This window comes from Capsicum annuum, chromosome 10 (assembly GCF_002878395.1).
Source record: "Capsicum annuum cultivar UCD-10X-F1 chromosome 10, UCD10Xv1.1, whole genome shotgun sequence".
Classification (NCBI taxonomy): Eukaryota; Viridiplantae; Streptophyta; class Magnoliopsida; order Solanales; family Solanaceae; genus Capsicum; species Capsicum annuum.
This window is the reverse complement of record NC_061120.1, coordinates 214,795,030-214,813,016: the sequence shown is the minus strand read 5'-3', so window position 1 is coordinate 214,813,016 and position 17,987 is coordinate 214,795,030. Positions and strand designations below refer to the sequence as shown.

Genomic DNA, 17,987 nt, shown 5'->3' with positions numbered 1-17,987 from the left:
TATATCTTAAACATTGATCAAAGTTATGTAATTTGATTCTCGAGAAGTAAAGCATGACAAATAAAAATAAACAAAGAAAGTAACGTACAATAAATTAAAATAGTAAAAATAACCAAAAAAACAAACAATAGTGATAAAATCGAAGTACAACACAATGCTAGCATAATAATAATACTGATAAGGAAACAGATAGTTGATCCAGACTAGAACCATGATCTACCATTGGGAAGAAGAAAACGCTGGACTACCTACTAGCTAGCCGCCTGCTCTAATCCTTATTCCCCATTCTTTCGTATCAACTCATCATAATATCCTTGATGAGTTGAAGATACGTCATGTCTTGTCTAATCATCTCTCACCAAGTCTTCCTCAATTTACCTCTCCTCAAACCTATCGTTGTCAACTTATCGTCCTTCTATGTCATAATAAAAATGTCGAAGATTTCTTTTAGTAATTCATAAATCACAAATATCTTTTTTCTAACCTTTCTTCACGATCAAATAATACTACATAAATTGAGACAGAAAAAAAAAAGAATAGGGTTCAGACAAGTAATCCTTCACAAACACAACTTTACTTTTAGCTGTATATATATTCCCTTGTAGGTAATTTTCCCACTACTTACTATATTTTATTTTATACATACCTAATTCTCCACTTTTCAGAACTAGTATATGATGTGGTCATTTGATGAGTATTGATTGAGAAATCAAGTGTGTGTGTGCAGCTTTTTTTATTCAATAGTAGTATATAACTTCCCTCTTCATTGCTAAATCATGAGAAATTGAATAATCATTATTAACATATTATTCATGGGAAATATGAAGTGTTTGGAATGGAGACTGATCCAAGATCTTTCCATTTTCTTTCTTTTTTCTCTCTTCATTTTTTCAGTGTGTGTGTGTTTTTCGTATTCCTATCCCCTTTGTTTTTTTGTTTTATTTTACTACTTGTTTTTCTCTTCTTTTTTTTTTTTGGCTTAAAATTATTTTTTTTTTTTAAATGGAGTAATGATCTCGGACCAGGCTTCATTCCTCACACTCATTTTCCAGCAGCTCAAACAAACAGCTCCTTGCAAATGATCAAGAAAATAGATAAGTAAATTATTTATGTATTTATTTATTATTATTATTATTATTATATCTTTCGGAAACACCCTTTCTATCTCTCTAAGAGGCAGAGCCACCTTTTATCCTGGGGTTCATCCTAAAACCCCATTTAACAAAAAATTATGTACTATTTTTACATGGTTAATTTTATTTTTTTTATTTTATGTATATATAATAAATGTTAAATTTCTTCGGCTAGTTTGTATGTTTACTTCTGAACTCTCTCAATGAATATCTTGGCTCAGCCATTGTCTCCGAGGTAGTGGTAAGGCATGCATGCATCTTTATTCTCCTCAGACCTCACTTGCAGGATTTCACTGGGTACATATTGTTGTTGTTGTCATTGAGCTGAGGGTCTATCTGAAACAACGCCATGATCTACTTTTGAGGTTGAGATGAGGTTCGCGTATATTCTACCCTTCCTTGCATTTTCTTTATAATTTATTGCAAGAAGTTTCTTTTGGTTGCAAAAAAGTCTCTTAATATGTTAATCCATGTTTTTAATGGTATTTGAGTATAACAATACTTTTTCTCCAACCATAGTAGTTTTATTAAAGTTGTTTACTTGCATGCTTGATGTTTTATTAACTAGATAAATATATATATTTGGGTAGATCTTTTAATCTTTAGGTGAAATAATCAGGGAAGGGAAGTTTTCCATTTAGGAGTCGTTTGGTAGGAGGGTTTATTTTTCTAATCCATGTACTAAAATGTGGGATAAATTAATACAATGTTTGGTAACAAATAAGGAGCAATGTATAACTAATACATCGATTAGCTATACACCTATATGGTATTATAGGGTGTATAACTAATACATCCAATTTGGTTGGATTAGTAATCTATGGATTACAATCCATGGATAAATATTAATAAAGACAAAAATGCCCTTAAATTCTTTTAAATGTTTTTTAAATTTTTTTTACTTTATTTAATATGAGTTATTTCTTTTCAATTTTCAATATGATAATATTCCCCGAAATAATTTTAATCATTAAAAAAACTACTCCATTAACTTAGAAAATACTTATTTGTCAAAGCCCAAAACAAATTGCATGGTTGCATATAGCTTTAATTTTGTAAATAGAATGTATCACAAATAAAAAAAAATATCTTAAATTTAACACTTTACGGAACACAATTTTATGTTAACAACGATACAATTGTCCCATTCAAAAGTTACACGTATCCCCTCCAACTTAAGAACACCACAAAGTGCTAACAACAAAAAAATAAAGAAAAGATAACAAATTATTTTTTTTGTAAGTGAAAGATTAAATCTTAAAATTTCAAAATAAGTTATTACTATAGTTATATATTTTTTTTTTAAAAGAATAATAAAGCTTTGCAAAGTAAATATACAAAGTTATTATATGTCAAGAGTTTTTTTGTAAACAAATAATATTCTTTTTAAAATATAACAATACATATTATTTTCAATACATCAATCCAAACACTGCATAAAAAATAATCTCAGCATTACTAATCCCAATATTACTAATTCCAGCACTACTAATTTCAGCATTACTAATACATCCTATTCAGTATTATCTTATACACTCTACCAAACAACCCCTTAGGTTTTCCTTATTAGCAGAAGTTTAGAACTATATATACATTTATTCTTAAGTTTATCTTTTAAATTTTAATTGCAGTTCATGAAAGATATTAAAATCTAAAATTATTAAAGGTTAACTATAATTGTCAAAAACAATCTCTCTCTTTTACTAATTTGTATATTAGCAGCGATCAACTAGGGTATGTTCTTGAAAATGTTTTCGATGAAAAATATTTTCTTAGAAATGTTTCGTATGGAAAATATTTTTTTGAAAATGTTTTTGTCTATATCGAACACGTCTCTAGACTAAATTGATTGGACTTTTCAAAAATGTATTCGCGTGCGTGTCGGATCCTCCAAAAATAATACTCTCCGTTTCATAATAAGTGAATTGTTGGAGTATTTTTTATGTTTCAAAATAAGTGAATGGTTCACAATTCAAGGTAGATGTTGGAATTTTTTTCCAAATTTACCCTTCATTAAATGTATATTGGGAGTGATGTATCATGTGTCTTTGCTTTTTGAAGAGGATAAAAATGGAAAAACATGATAAATTTATGTCTTTATTTTTTTTTCTTAATATGTGTGTCAAAATTCAACAATTAACTTATTTTGTAACGAAGGAGGTATATTTTTGAAGAATTTGAGACGCGTTCAATAATATTTTTGGAGCGTTCCAACAACTTAGTCTCTAGAAGCTACAGAAGCCAAATAATACTTGAAGACTTTCCCAATCAACCGTGCAATAACAATTAATCAAATGAAATAAAGGCAAAATCACAAGTGTACAAAATAGTTAAAAATGTCTAGGTTAGTGAATGTCCTCTTATTCATAGGTACTAGGTCTAAAATAGAACTCACACCTAGTTAATGAAATTATTGTCCTTTTTTCATGTTTTTTCAATTATTTTTGCACGCATCTAGATCGGTTATTTTGCAAGGTATACTTTACCTTACATTAGTATGAATATCGAGTAATTTTGTCCCCAAAACTTATAGATAGATATGACGAGATCGCCTAATTATGATTTGCCTCCGTTAAAACTTGAAACTAAGACCGTCGTATATATAGTTCTCTCTCACTTCATTGGTCACTGAATCGCATCCTTCATGCTGAAAATTTCTTAATATGCTTGTGAATTGTGATACATTTTCATGAATTTGAGGCTTTGATGAGTAGAAGTTAAATTTTGTAAAGGAGTTAATAATGATTTTAATTACTTTTTCTTGATAAGCAATTTCTTTGACCATTGTTTTATGTGTGCTTTAATTTGTCCTTTTTCTATATTTTCACTTGAATAGGAAAAATGTAGGACAAGGAAACCAAAGTAACAATTCGTACGGCTTTTCAAACTCAGAGTCAGCGACTCATGAAATAAGTCTTGAATTTAAAAAAAAAATGATTGAATTATGTTCTTAAACCAGAAAGTAATCAAAATAGATTTAGCATTTTTTTTTTTGTCCACTATGTACTTTTCTTTTAATGGAATGGGACTGACGACGTTAAAAGTAGATAGTACACTATTTTTGTGCATTATTATTTTTTTTCATAGTGCACTATTCATTTTTTCCACTACCCCTTTTTTTTTTTTTTTTTTTTTATATAGCGCACTATTTTAGTGCATTTTTCTTTTTTTATTTAGTGCACTGATTTATTTCATATAGTGCATTATATGAAATAAATTATATAGTTGAGTGAAAAAGAAGTGCACTAAAATATTGCATTATATGAAGATGGATAGTTAAAATAACGCACTATATGAAATAAATTAGTGCACTAAAATAGTGCACCATATGAAAAAAAAGAATAATGCACTAAATTAATGCATTATATGAATACACTAAATGAAAAAAGAAAAATAAAAATGCACTAAAATAGTGTACTATACGAAAAAAAGCATAGTGCAGTATTTTAGTGCTCTATATTGAAAAATGGATAATGCAAAAAACTAGTGCACTATATGAAGAAAAATAATTAATAATACACAAAATTAGTGCATTATATGAAAAAAAATGTGAATAGTGCATAAAAATAGTGTATTATCCACTTTTAAAAAGTACACAGTGCACAAAAAAATACGCAAAGCCTATTTTGATTACTTTTTAGTTTCATGACATATTTCGATTATTTTTTTTAAGTTCAAGACATATTTTAGTCACGGATTCTTTAAACCCTACTTGCTATTTTATTTATTCATTTTCACTCGTCCGTCATCTTTCGTTTCACTAGAGGCGATTTGTCAAATCTTTGAAGGTAATTCATTGAATTAGATTAATTCTATATATATTTAAAATTTATATGTTCAAACTATACAAAAAATAATAAAATTTGTAACTTTTTTCATAATAATATGATTAAAAAATATCTTTTAAAACTGAAATCTGAAAAGTAAAAGTGAATGGACAAATGAATAGAGTAAAAAACTTAAAACAAAAAGAAAAAGTTTGTATGTGCTTAAAAGGCAAAACACAAATGGATGAAATATGAATTGCACCAAAAGCAAAGCAATGTCATTCCAAGACATTGCTTTTAAAACAATTGCAAGTAAAATTCATCAAAAGGCAAAATTTGTAATTCTACCACTCAAACAAAATAACTCATATTTGAAGCACTTTCACAACAAGTAACATTAATGATTTATTTTTTTTTTTTTTTTTTTTTTTGTAGACTAAAAAATAAAAAGAAGCACATGTTTATAGTAATAATCCACGGGATAATTTAAGAAATGAAAACTTATAAAAGTTTTCATATTAATATATCAAAATAATTGTGTAGCTGTAACACTTTTAAAACTTGTGATATGGTTGAAGTTCAATCATTTTTATTTGAACTTTAGCCATACGTATCTTTTAGGTATATATGAGGGCGGAACCACCTTATGTCTAAGGGGTTCATTCGAGTCTCCTTCGGCGAAAAAATTTACTATTTATACATGATTAAAATTAACTTTTTATGTATACATAGTTGATGTTGAAGTCCTCTTTGGCTAGTTCATGTGCTCACTTCTTTCAATTTTGGATTCTTTTAGTGAAAATTCTGATCCTGCCACTAAATATCCATACATATTAAATAACTTATGTCAAGATGGAATACCCTTGCAATATTTTACATGAAAGTTGTTTACTTATTTGATGATGTATTCATATCTTTCACCACTCAAAATAGTTAAGAAGTTGATAAACTTTTCCATAATCCATACAACTTTTGCAACCTTTTATTGGATATATTCTATAAATTGTCTCTTATCAATCTCTGTTATTGAAAAATAGTCACTATAATGAAGTTTTAAAAATAGAAAAAACAACATAAATCCAGATAATTTAGAGCGTAATTAAAGAAAATTTTGACTGCATAATTATTTAAAATTTCGATTTCGGGTCTGTCGAAATATATATTTAGCTTTCGATACATCCAACAAAGATTTCTCCTTTGTAAAGATACATAATTAGCTTCCTATATCTTTTTTTGATTTTTTGATTTGTTGAGATACATAATACATCCAATGAAAATATATTTTTTTCTTTGTAAAAATACATAATTAGATCTCAATACATTTTTCTCAATTTTGGGTCTATCGAGATGCATAATTAGCTCCAAATACATCCAAAAAAGATACATAATTAGTTGAGATTTTTTGTAATTACTTTATAAGGGTGAGAGTTTGTGTAAATATGATAAGTTAAGACGTATGTTTATGTTGTTTTTGCTTAATGATATCAAGAAATTTAAAACTTTTATTGTGATGATGACAACAAAGTTGAAACACATAGAAGATACTAATTGTTCAAAGTAGAATGGGCCGATTACAGGCCCAAAAGTACAAATTACAAAAAGAAAAAACTACAGGGAATAGCATATTTAACACTTAAATTATAAAAAATAGCAACACTTTAATTAAATTACTTTGTGTAGCAAATCTAATATTATTTTAAGTGGAGGACCACACTTACCGCCTCTCAGAAGTTACCGTGTTTGAGGTTCCATTTTTCATGCTTAAAATCTTTCTCTTTCCTTTAATTCCCTTTCTACTTTACCATTTTTCACGCTTTTTCTCAGATTTTCTCTTTTAAATTTTTTTTCTTCTTAACATTTTTTGCACGATCTGATAAGAATATTGTTCAACAATTTCAGGTAACTAATTAATTCAGTTATTGCATGTTATCAATTTCTTAATATTTTTTTTTTGAATTTTGTACTGTAAATAATTTCTCCACTTCATCTATAAGGTTTTGATTTTTGTAGTTATTAATGGAGAATCAAGGTTATCGGATATGCTGAATTTTATTTTATTTATTTTTCAGTGAAATTTGATGTTTTATGAGTTGATATAGCTGAAAAAAAAATTATATTTTGGATGGGAATTGAAACTGGATTTTGTTTTGTTGCGATTAATGGAGGATATTAGGAGTTTAATGGATATTGTAGATGATTTTGGGTTGATTTGTTGTTGTTGTCAGCTGGATTTTTTCAAATATGGCTGATATTTAGAAAAAAATGATTGAAAAAAATTCCTTCTCCGAAAGACAAAAAAATATAAGAAGAAAAGAAAAGCAAAAGAAGTTGCAGAGTCAAGCAATATTGATGACGATGTTGAGAATTCTTCTGCTAATGAATCTGAAGAAGACATGGAGGAAGAGGTATTTTCCGTTGCATATGTATTTTTATTTACTGTTATATATTTAGGGATTTCAGTAAAGCTGTTATTAATTTGGGTAATATGTTTTTTTTTGTGAAGCTAATATGTATTTACTGATCAGCTGATATGTATTTAGGAATTTCAGTAAAGCTAATTTGTAAAGATGATAGGTTAAATATACATTTTAGGTTAGCATTTATTTATTTCTAATTTTTGTAAAGCTGCTATGTTTAGTTGTATTTGTATGTTAAATGAATTTGCTAACTTGCATGTATGGAAAAGTATATTTATATATACATGAAGAGGTATTTGGATATATGTATTTTTATTATAATTGATATGTATTTTCAATATATTGGATATATATATGAACTACTCATGAAGACTTTATTTTTAACGAGATATGTATTTTATAGTCTACATATATACATTTGCGTTATAATTATTTAATAGATACTTTAACATATTTTTTCTATATTCTTAGGTTGTATTTAAGAACATTGAGCCAACTCAGAGGAAAGTGTCAAAGTTTAAAATACTAGAGCAGAATGAAGTTGATGATGAACGTTCAGTTGATTCAGATGATGATTTTCAGGATCCACCACCAAAAGAAATTTATGAAGGCTTAAAGTGACGACGAAACACTATTGAGGCCTGTTAGGGAAAGCAAGATAATAAGTGTCACATAAGTATTTGAATTGTGTAGTGACAAGATTTAATTGGATGTTGATGTTAATTTTTGAAAGTTACTTTATGTTTTGAAGTGAATCAAAGTTACTAATTGTGAAGTGTATATAAGTTATTTATTTTAGTCTTTTATGTTGAATATATTTTCTATAAGTTTATAGTATGTGTTTTATTCTAGTGTTCAGTATGATTTGATACACTGTTCAGATTAAATTTAAAAATGCATATGCACTATGTAGAGTTGCAATATATACATATGCAGTTTGCATTTAAACTTCAAAATACATATGCAGTTAACAACATATGTATTTTGCTCTTTATTCATTTGATTTCAAATACATATGCTGCTTTATATATCTATTGTATTGTATTATCATATAATATCAAATACATAATCTGCTTCATATATGTATGTTACTACTTGTTCATACACTACACAGATTACTATGTGTTGTTATAGAATATTGTTTAACAAATACATTTAGACAAATATATTTTCAAATACACATCTTTTTGAATACAAATATGTATAGCTCACCATATTTTAAATACATATACACTAAAACATATGTATTTTCACAGCAAAAATATATGTTTTTGTCTTTCAAATTTAGTATAATCGTTATGTATACCTAATAGTCATTTACAAAGCATTATAGCAAACGGTAGATAAATGTCGCAAAACAAATTTAAGAAAAGCGTTTGTTATTATGAAAAGAGTAAAAGATATTTTAAAGATAGAATACAGAAGAACAAATGTATCATTTACGATATTTCCTACACGAACGCCTATTGTAATCGTTAGATCCATAACCACTGCATGAGTTGATATTCTTCTTTCCAAATATATCCCTTCCCGATTTTTCATGATCCTTTTTTGCAGGTCTTCCAGGAGTTTGTTTGTACTTCAGAGGCAGTACTATTTCACCAAGTATGCTATCTGGAATTATCCAGTCATCCTTGTGTTGTAAAGGATAGATTGAAACATTATACGTTTTCAAGACTGTTTTTGGCTTATACAGATCACAAAAATATGGCCCCTTAAGGATATTCTTGCTATCTAAGATCGCACAAGCATGTGCACATGGTATCTCATCCAGTTGAAATGAGTTACATGAGCATGTTTTTACCTTGAGGCAAACAATGAAATGCTTTTCTTTGTTATGCATCATGTACACATACTCTGTGGCTGATACAGCCTAATAATATTTTTAAAAAGTTAAATTAAAAAAGGTCAAACACAAATATGTAAATGTATATGCTACAAAACGATGCGAAATGTATATTTATTTTTTTGAAAACACAGCTGCAAAATACAAATACACATATTGCTAACAACATATGTATTTTTGATGCTTACTGCATATGTGTACTAATAAATACAATAACAGATTTAACACCAACAAATCCCATAAATATACATATGAATTACTGCAGATGTATTTTGTTTAGTAACAAAGATTACTGCATATGTATTTAACAGTGAACATTGATTGCTGCATATTGTTTACTGCATATGTTTTTTCTGCATAACAGAGAACATTGATTAGCTTAACAGTGACCAATTCATATCTTGTATACCTTTTTTATTTTTGCAAAAAAAATAAAAATCTTTAAACCCATATCATTATGTATTTGTATTTGCCCTGCATTATCAGTGATTTGATATTCAATTTGAATACGTTTGCAGCTCGAATCCACATTAATGTGAGATGCCAAAAGATTGTGTAGTTCCTTGTATGATGTTGTCGTGATCAACAATATTGCATCAGTAATATACTCTTCATAGTTTTTTTCATACGTCCACCTTTCAGAGTGCTTCACGAAAACTGAGATGCTTGCCATTTCTAACTTATTTCACCTAAATTACAAAAAAAAAAATACATATCTTTAAGCTGTCAATAATTACAATATATAATTACACAAAAAAATTTCAAACAGAATTATACAGTTATAAAAGTAAACAACATATACTTACACAATCAAAAACTCCAGCCAAAAATATAATTACAAAATATTTGTTAAACTTAAAATACAAACACAGTCAAATTTTTCAGCCAGAATATAATTACACATTATTTATTCGTCGTTAGTCCTAAAATCAAAGCAACAACCTCCACAATCGAACACATTCAAAATATCTATAAACTAACTTATTAGAAATACAGATATACTCTCAAATTCCGACAATCAAAGCTCTAAAAAATTTAAATTTGATCAGCTTGAAAAACTGATTTCGATCACTATTTTGTTCTATCAATTCAATTTACTATTGCATTACCTTTTACTTAAAATTCGTTTACAAATAGTTCAAAAACAAATTAACAACGACACAAAAAATTTGAACGATGCATCAGTAATGGATCAAAAAAATTTCGAATGAAATAATTCTAATGGTTCGAAAAAAAATTAATAACAATTTTTTTTTATCAAATTCATTAAATCGGATGAATTTCATATGAGAACAAATACTATGATCAAATACCTTCAACAAAATTGATTATTGAATTTGCAACCGATGATTGAATTCGAATAAATTATCCTAAAATATCTACAGTTGAATTTGATTCAACAACATTTATGGTTCGATTTGAAACTGATCATTGAATTCGAATAAATTGAACATAAGAAGATACACTTGAATTTGATTCAATAACAGTAATGGATGAAATTCAATCTGATTGTTCAATTCGAAGAAATTGAACAAAAACAACTACAATTGATTTTGATTTTCTTTGCATGAACACGTTATTGTGAAACTGGAATTTGAATTTGATTATTGTTGTTAACAAGTAACTGAAATCACGCTATTTAAGAGGTTTAAATGAAAAAGGAATCTGCACATTTAATTCAAGGGTAATTATATCATATTTATCTCAATAGATTTCAGTTATGAGCAGTAAATTGATTTGTATTTGTATTTTTATAGCAACAGTTTATAAAAATACAAAATACAAGTTGTTATCTTAAGTAATTATGAAAGTGTTGCTATGAATCTCATAATTATGGTATTAACTATGCTATTTGTGAATTTTGCCCCAACAAAAAGTCCCCCCATCCCCCCTCCCAAAAAAACTAAAATGCTTCAGAAAATGTTTTTTTTTTTAAAAAAATTATGTTACATTTAAAATCCACCATTGGTTGTGAATCCACCATCAACATATATGATTTGGCCCGTAATATAAGAAGCAGCAGGGAAACAAAGAAAAGCTATTATTGCAGATTCTTCTTTGGGATTTTCGGCCCGGTCCAAAGGAGTCTTGGCAACGTAACTGTCTATGTTTTTTTATTTGAGGATTTTTCTTCAATAAAAGAGAACACTCTTTTTATAAAAACAAAGACGACGAAAACAACTTTCTTTTTTTGACATGTTTTATGTTGCATAAATTGAGATACGTTAAGGAAAAAATATTTTGTTTTGGTATAATAATGATAATAACTAAGTTGGAGTCAACTATATGATCATTTTTTAATTATATTTTTTTGTTTAATTCAAGTCATGACATTTTATGGTTATAATAATATGAATAAAAAACAAAAATATATTAAAGGAATTTTTATTATACCTTAGTTCCAGTTTCAACAAGTGGAGTAAGAATAACTACTGGAGCAACTGAATTGACTCGAATATTGTTCTTGGCCCATTCACATGTCAAGTTCTTTGTCATTTGATTTATTGCACCTATATAATTAATAGAGTAAGTAAAAAATAAAATAAAATGATTTTCAAATCACCAATTAATTCAATTGAGCACACAGTATCAAAAGAATGGAGAAAGGTCATATATATATATATATATATATATATATATATATATATATACCTTCAAACTATTAAAAAATAGTACGTAAATATTCTCTGTTATACTTTTGGATTATTTGTACCTTGACGTCTAACTTTGGGTACATATATACCCTCAAACTATTAAAAATGATACACGTTAGACGACATCTTGGCATTACTTAGTTTGGGCCCTTGTTAGTTGGGCTTCTTATATTTATTTGTATCCGGGTTGTGAACCTGATAGGCAGTTACCCAATGTTTCATAGTAGCTAGTAGGAATGATATAAGGGATCAAATACTTTTGTAGAAAACGATTATTCATTTTTTCAGGGATAGAGGAAAGTTCTTTTTCTCTCCCTTTGGCTCGTATTTCTCAGCTCAAATCTTACTTGTTTCTTTCACTAAATTGCGAGCGAAATATTCATATTTTCATGATATCAGAGCCAGTAATCCGTTCCTGCTCATTTTTCCAATTCTAGCAATGGTTCCCTTGGCATATTTTGTGATTTTTTTGGCCATGAGCAATTCATCTCTTCAATGTTTGGTCATTTTGAGCCTTTTGGGGAGATTTTCAGCTAGATCTTGTGGAATTTTGGGTTTTGTAGTCAATTTTGGCTGATCAATTTTTTGTGCAATTGCTTATCAATTTCTAGTTTTTTTCTCTGTAATCGGTACGTTATCTTCTACTTCATCGATTTTTCATCAATCTAATTGGTACACATTCTTTTGTACCTACAAATATGGTGAATGTTGTTGAATCTTCTGGTACCACGTTTACCCTGAACCATCTAGCCCATTGTATCTTCAGTCCTTTGATGTTCCCGGAGTTTTTTAGTTTCCGTTCCATTCTCGGGGACAGGATTTGGAGTTTGGAGACGTAATATGACAGTCTCCTTTTCTGCTCGAAACAAGATAAATTTCATTGATGGCAGTTGTGCCAAACCTGCTGAGGGATCTCCTCAACTTAGGTAGTGGTATAGATGCAATAATATGGTTATTTCGTGGTTGACTAACTCCTTGACTCCAGATATAGCTAGGAATGTCCAGTATTCTGAGACTACTAAAAGTATATAGAAACAACTCAATAAAAGATATGGAACCATTAGTAGGACGAAGGTTTTTGAAATCAAAAAGGAATTGGCTTTTACTACCAAGGTAGTCTAGATATAGCATCCTATTTCAATAAGTTGAAGAAGTTATGGGATGAGCTTAAGTTTGTATGTGGTTCCAAGATTTCTTGTTGTACCTGTGCTGCCAAAGTTGATTTACAACGAGAAGATGATTAGAATAGGTTACACCAATATCTAATGGGTCTGAATGAGCCTTGTATTGGTGTTCGAGGGAATTTATTGATGATGGATCCTCTTCCATCTTTGAATAGTGCTTACAATATCCTCCTCCAGGATGAAAGACAGAGCCAAGTTTCCAACTCTTCCTTGTTTAATACTGAAGATGCTTCTTTCAATATGGTCACTAACACCTCTACACCCATTCATCATCTTTCTAAGCAGTTTATCCCTAATCATTCGACAGGATCTTCATCAGTTTATTTACCTGCTAGATAGTTCTCCCAGAGAATCAATTTTGATCAGTCCAAGTCCAATTTGGTTTTATAGGTATTGCAAGAATCCTGAACATCTTATAGACAAATGTTACAAACTTCATGGCTTTCCAACTAATTTCAAGTTCACCAAAGAAAAAAGAGTTGCTGCAAATGTGAAATTACCAAGATATAGTGGAGACAGTGATGTTATTCCTCCTGAGTCTTCTACAAGTTTCTCTTTTATTCCTGGATTGACAAAAGACCAGCACAATCAGCTTATGACATTGCTGTAAAAAATTAGAGTATCATAATTACATCCTTGGAGATCTGCTAACTTTGCCGGTATAATGTCTAACTCTCTTAATAATATGTCATATGGTACTTGCATGCTAACTAAAACAAATGATTACATTTGGATAATTGATTCAGGGGCCACCGACTACATGCCATCTAATTAATCTCTTTTATTTGACATTAAACCCCTAGTTGTGCCATACTTTGTCACCTTACCTAATGGCTACAAAGTGAACGTCACGTGTATTGGGTCTTTTAATTTTCTATCTTTCATACTTCACTAAGTACTTTATATACCTAGCTTTCTCTATAACCTTGTTTCTGTGTCTAAGCTTGTTTATTAATTAGATTGCATTTTCTTATTTACTAAACTTTCTTGTTTAATACAGGCCCCTTCACTGAAGAGGCCACTGGTTGTTTGTAAACTGGACGATGGGCTTTACAAGCTTGAGAAATCTACTCTCATTTCTACATCTACTCCCCTACTCTCTTTGTTTTAATAGTTTTGTTTCTGAAAGTACTATTTCTAGTTCCATTTCTTCTGATATTCCTTGTACGATAAAGTTTGATGTGTATAAGATAGAGTCTGGTTGTCATGAGTCTTCTAAATCTTTTGTTTAACCTTCTCCCATATCCCATTGTAATTCAGTTTGTGATATAAATAAAATGGAAATATTGAGGCACAATAGACTGGGACACATTCCCTTTGTCAGGATGAAGAACATTTTTTATATTCCTTGAGCTTTTTTCTCAAAATAACTTTTTACTTGCACTATTTGTCCTTTTGCTAGACAATCTAGGTTGCCTTTTCCAGATAGTTAAATCCAAACTTCTCGTCCCTTTCAACTTATTCATGTGGACACATGGGGTCCATACAAAAGTCCCACTTATAATAATTATAGGTATTTCTTGACCATTGTTGATGACTACTCTTGAGAAACCTGGACTCATCTTATGGATTCAAAGAGTAATGCTTTTTGTTTAATTAAATCTTTTATGGCTTTAGTTAAAAATTAGTTTCAGTCTACTGTTCAAACTCTCCGAAGTGACAATGCTTATAAAATTGGTTCTAGTCACTCTGCCTCTGAATTTTTTCTTACCCATGGAATTACTCACCAAACTTCTTGCCCTCACACACCACAACAAAATAATGTGGTTGAGAGAAAACATAGATATTTATTGGAAACTGCAAGGTCTTTGTTATTCCAATCCAGGCTGCCTCTCAAGTTTTGGGGTGACTGTGTACTCACTGCCATCTATCTCATCAATAAATTCCCCTCCAAATTACTTCACAATAAATCTCCTTATGAGATACTTTATAATACCCCTCCTTCCTATTCACACATCAATACTTTTGGTTGCCTCTGTTTTTCCTCTGTACCCAAGACTCACAGGGATAAGTTTCAGCCTAGGGCTGCTCCTTGTGTTTTCTTGGGCTATCCACTTGGGTGTAAAGGTTAGAATCTGTACAACCTTACTACCAAAGTCACATTTCTATCTAGAGATGTTACCGTCCTTGAAGATATTTTTCCTTTTGCATCTCCCTCTCTTTCTCTTCCTTCTTTCATTTTTCCAGTTTCATCTTCTCCAATTTACTATGATTCCCCTCTCCCTTTTGTTTCTCCTCCTACTTCTCCCCCTTCCTCTTCTAATTCTTCAAGTCTTCCTTTACATCCAACACCTCTTCTAAGAAAGTCTTCTCGACCTCATGTTCCTCCAACTTACTTGCAGTAATTTATGTGTTCTTTACCTCCTTCTTTGCGTGAACCTGAATCTGTTCCTTCTAGTTCTCATTGTTTAGTTAGTATGGTTGAATCTGAACCTCATTCTTATCACTAGGCAGTGTCCATTCCTACCTGGCAAGATACCATGAAAAAATAATTTAAAGCCTTGGAAGCTAATAACACTTGGTCTATAGTTCAATTACCCCCCGGGGAAAAACCCCATAGGTTGTAAATGGGTTTATAAAATCAAATATAGAGCAGATGGATTTGTAGAAAGATATAAGGCCCGACTAGTAGTTAGAGGATATAGTTAAGTTGCAGGTGTAGACTTCAATAAAACTTTTTCCACTATCATTAAATTCGAAACTGTCAAGTGCCTCGTTGTTGTGGCTGTCAAAAAATAGTGGCCATTTTTTCAACTTGATGTAAATAATGCATTTTTGCATGGGGACATTGATGAAGTAGTATACATGAAGCTGCTCCCTGGCTTTATTACTTATCCTTTTGTTTGGTCCTCCCCATTGGTGTGCCTTCTTCAAAAGTTTCTACACGACTTGAAACAAGCCTCTCGACAATGGTATGCTAAGCTCTCTCAAGCTTTATGTTCTTATTACTACTCCTACTCCATGAATGAATATTCTCTTTTTTCTAAAATATCGAGATCTTCTATTGTACTGATAGCTGTTTATGTTGGCGATATTATTCTCACTGGTGATAACTTGGAGGGAATAGCTGCTTTAAAGTGCTTTCTTCACGACCAATTTAAGATCATGAATTTGGGCCTTTTGAATTATTTTTTGGGCATTGAAGTTGCTTATTCTTCTGAGGGTCTGTTGCTTCACCAAAGTAAATTCATCCGAGATCTTCTTTTGGAGTTTAATTGTTCTGATGTCACTGTTGTAACTTGTCCTCTTGACTTGCCTGTCAAAGTCAAAGCTGATTCTGGTGATCCATTTCCTACTTCTGAGATTTATAGGAGCCTTGTTGCAACTGAATTTCTGGACCCATACTATACCTAACTTATGTTTTGTTGTGCAATATCTTAGTCAATTTCTACAACGGCCAACATCCACACATATGCAGGCTTTTTTTCATCTCCTATGTTATTTGAAAGGTACTTCTGGTCTTGGGATGTTCTTTAACAACTCTTCTGATATTTCTATATCTGCATATTGTGACAGTGATTGGGCTACCTGCCCCGACACTCGGCGTTCTGTCACTGGTTTTTGTGTTTTACTGGGGGGTTCTCTTATTTGTTGGAAGGCGAAAAAACAACCAATTATCTCACTTTCATTTGCTGAGGCAGAGTACCGTGCTATTAGCAAACTGGTTGCTGAGTTGACATGGCTTGTCCGACTTCTTGACGATTTCCACTCGCCTGCTTTTACTCCAACTCCGGTTTTTTATGATAATCAGGATGCCATCCATATTGCTTGAAACCCCATTTTTACGAGCGAACAAAAGATATTGAGCTAGATTGTCACTTCACTCGCACAAAGCTTGGTGATGGTTTAGTGGTTCTCCACCATGTTCCTACTTCTCGCAACTTGCCAATATATTTACCAAACATCTTACTAGAGTTGTTCATCATAATCTCCTTCTCAAGTTGGGAGTGTTACCCCTCTCCAACTTGACTGGGGGTCTTGGCATTACTTATTTTGGACCCTAGTTAGTTGTGCTTCTTATATTTATTTGCATCCGGGCTGTGAACCTGATAGACAGAGACCCAATGTTTTGTAATAGTTATTAGGAATGATATAAGGGATCAGATACTTTTGTAAAAAAATGGTTATTCATTCTTTCAATGAAAGAAGAAAATTCTTTTTCTCTCTCTTTGACTCGTATTTCTCAGCTCAAATCTTAGCTGTTTCTTCACTAAATTACGAGTGAAATCTTCATATTTTCAGTGTGCCATATGTTCTCATCCAAAGTAAACGAACCCATTTAACCTTAGCAATTTATCCCCTGACCTGTCGAAAAAAATGTCCTATGACCGAAATTGAAAGTCAGTTTCACCCACGTGTCCTCATCCTAAAGAAATATTCTATGACTGCATTAATTTTGTTAACACCCCAAAAATGAGTCCCGAGATGTCACACGTTGCTTAGGACCACCAGTGATCCCAAGATAACCCTTATACTGGCATAACTCATGAGCAACTGAATAAGATACATAAATTTGAACAAAATAAGTGGAAGATAACTCTTTCCTGAATCTGATCAATACAAAACTGAATTCACACTATTACAACTCTGCTTTTACAAAGAAAAACTGAAACTGAATACATTAACTCTACTGACTGTCTATGAAGCCTCTACTAATACTGACTATAAATAGTTGGGAAGCTACTCCAACTATCGCAAATCAATATATGTGAATAAGAAAATGAACAACATAAATGAATCTAATTGAAGTCCCCAAAGTAGGAGGACTCATCATCTTGCTGGCTGAAATCTGCAACTGCCTGGATCTGAATGTGCATACTAAGTCTTGTACCTACATTATGAGACAATGTAGCACATAGACATATATGTGGATCAGTACTTTGAAGATGTACTGAGTATATGAGGGTGCAGTGCATAAGTAAAACATATCTCATGATCATCATTTATAAGCAATGCATGCTAAATGTAAATGACTCACCTAGTTTG

At 30.6% G+C, this 17,987-nt stretch overlaps 2 long non-coding RNA genes across 5 annotated transcripts; both read left to right on the top strand.

Annotated features, from left to right (window-relative positions):
• The first annotated feature begins 235 nt into the window (after positions 1-235).
• LOC107854593 lies at positions 236-8,144 on the top strand. Of its 4 annotated transcripts, none has more exons than XR_007045489.1 (4): positions 236-605; positions 1,420-1,509; positions 7,126-7,305; positions 7,789-8,144. It is a non-coding gene; the product is annotated as an uncharacterized LOC107854593 (long non-coding RNA). The 4 variants fall into 4 exon arrangements; XR_001670049.2 differs by having other exon boundaries at positions 605-715; XR_001670048.2 differs by lacking the exon at positions 236-605 and having other exon boundaries at positions 614-1,509.
• A 3,899-nt stretch (positions 8,145-12,043) lies between these two features.
• Positions 12,044-17,154, top strand: LOC124887654. Its single transcript, XR_007045487.1, has 2 exons — positions 12,044-15,913; positions 16,518-17,154. It is a non-coding gene; the product is annotated as an uncharacterized LOC124887654 (long non-coding RNA).
• The last annotated feature ends 833 nt before the right edge of the window (positions 17,155-17,987 follow it).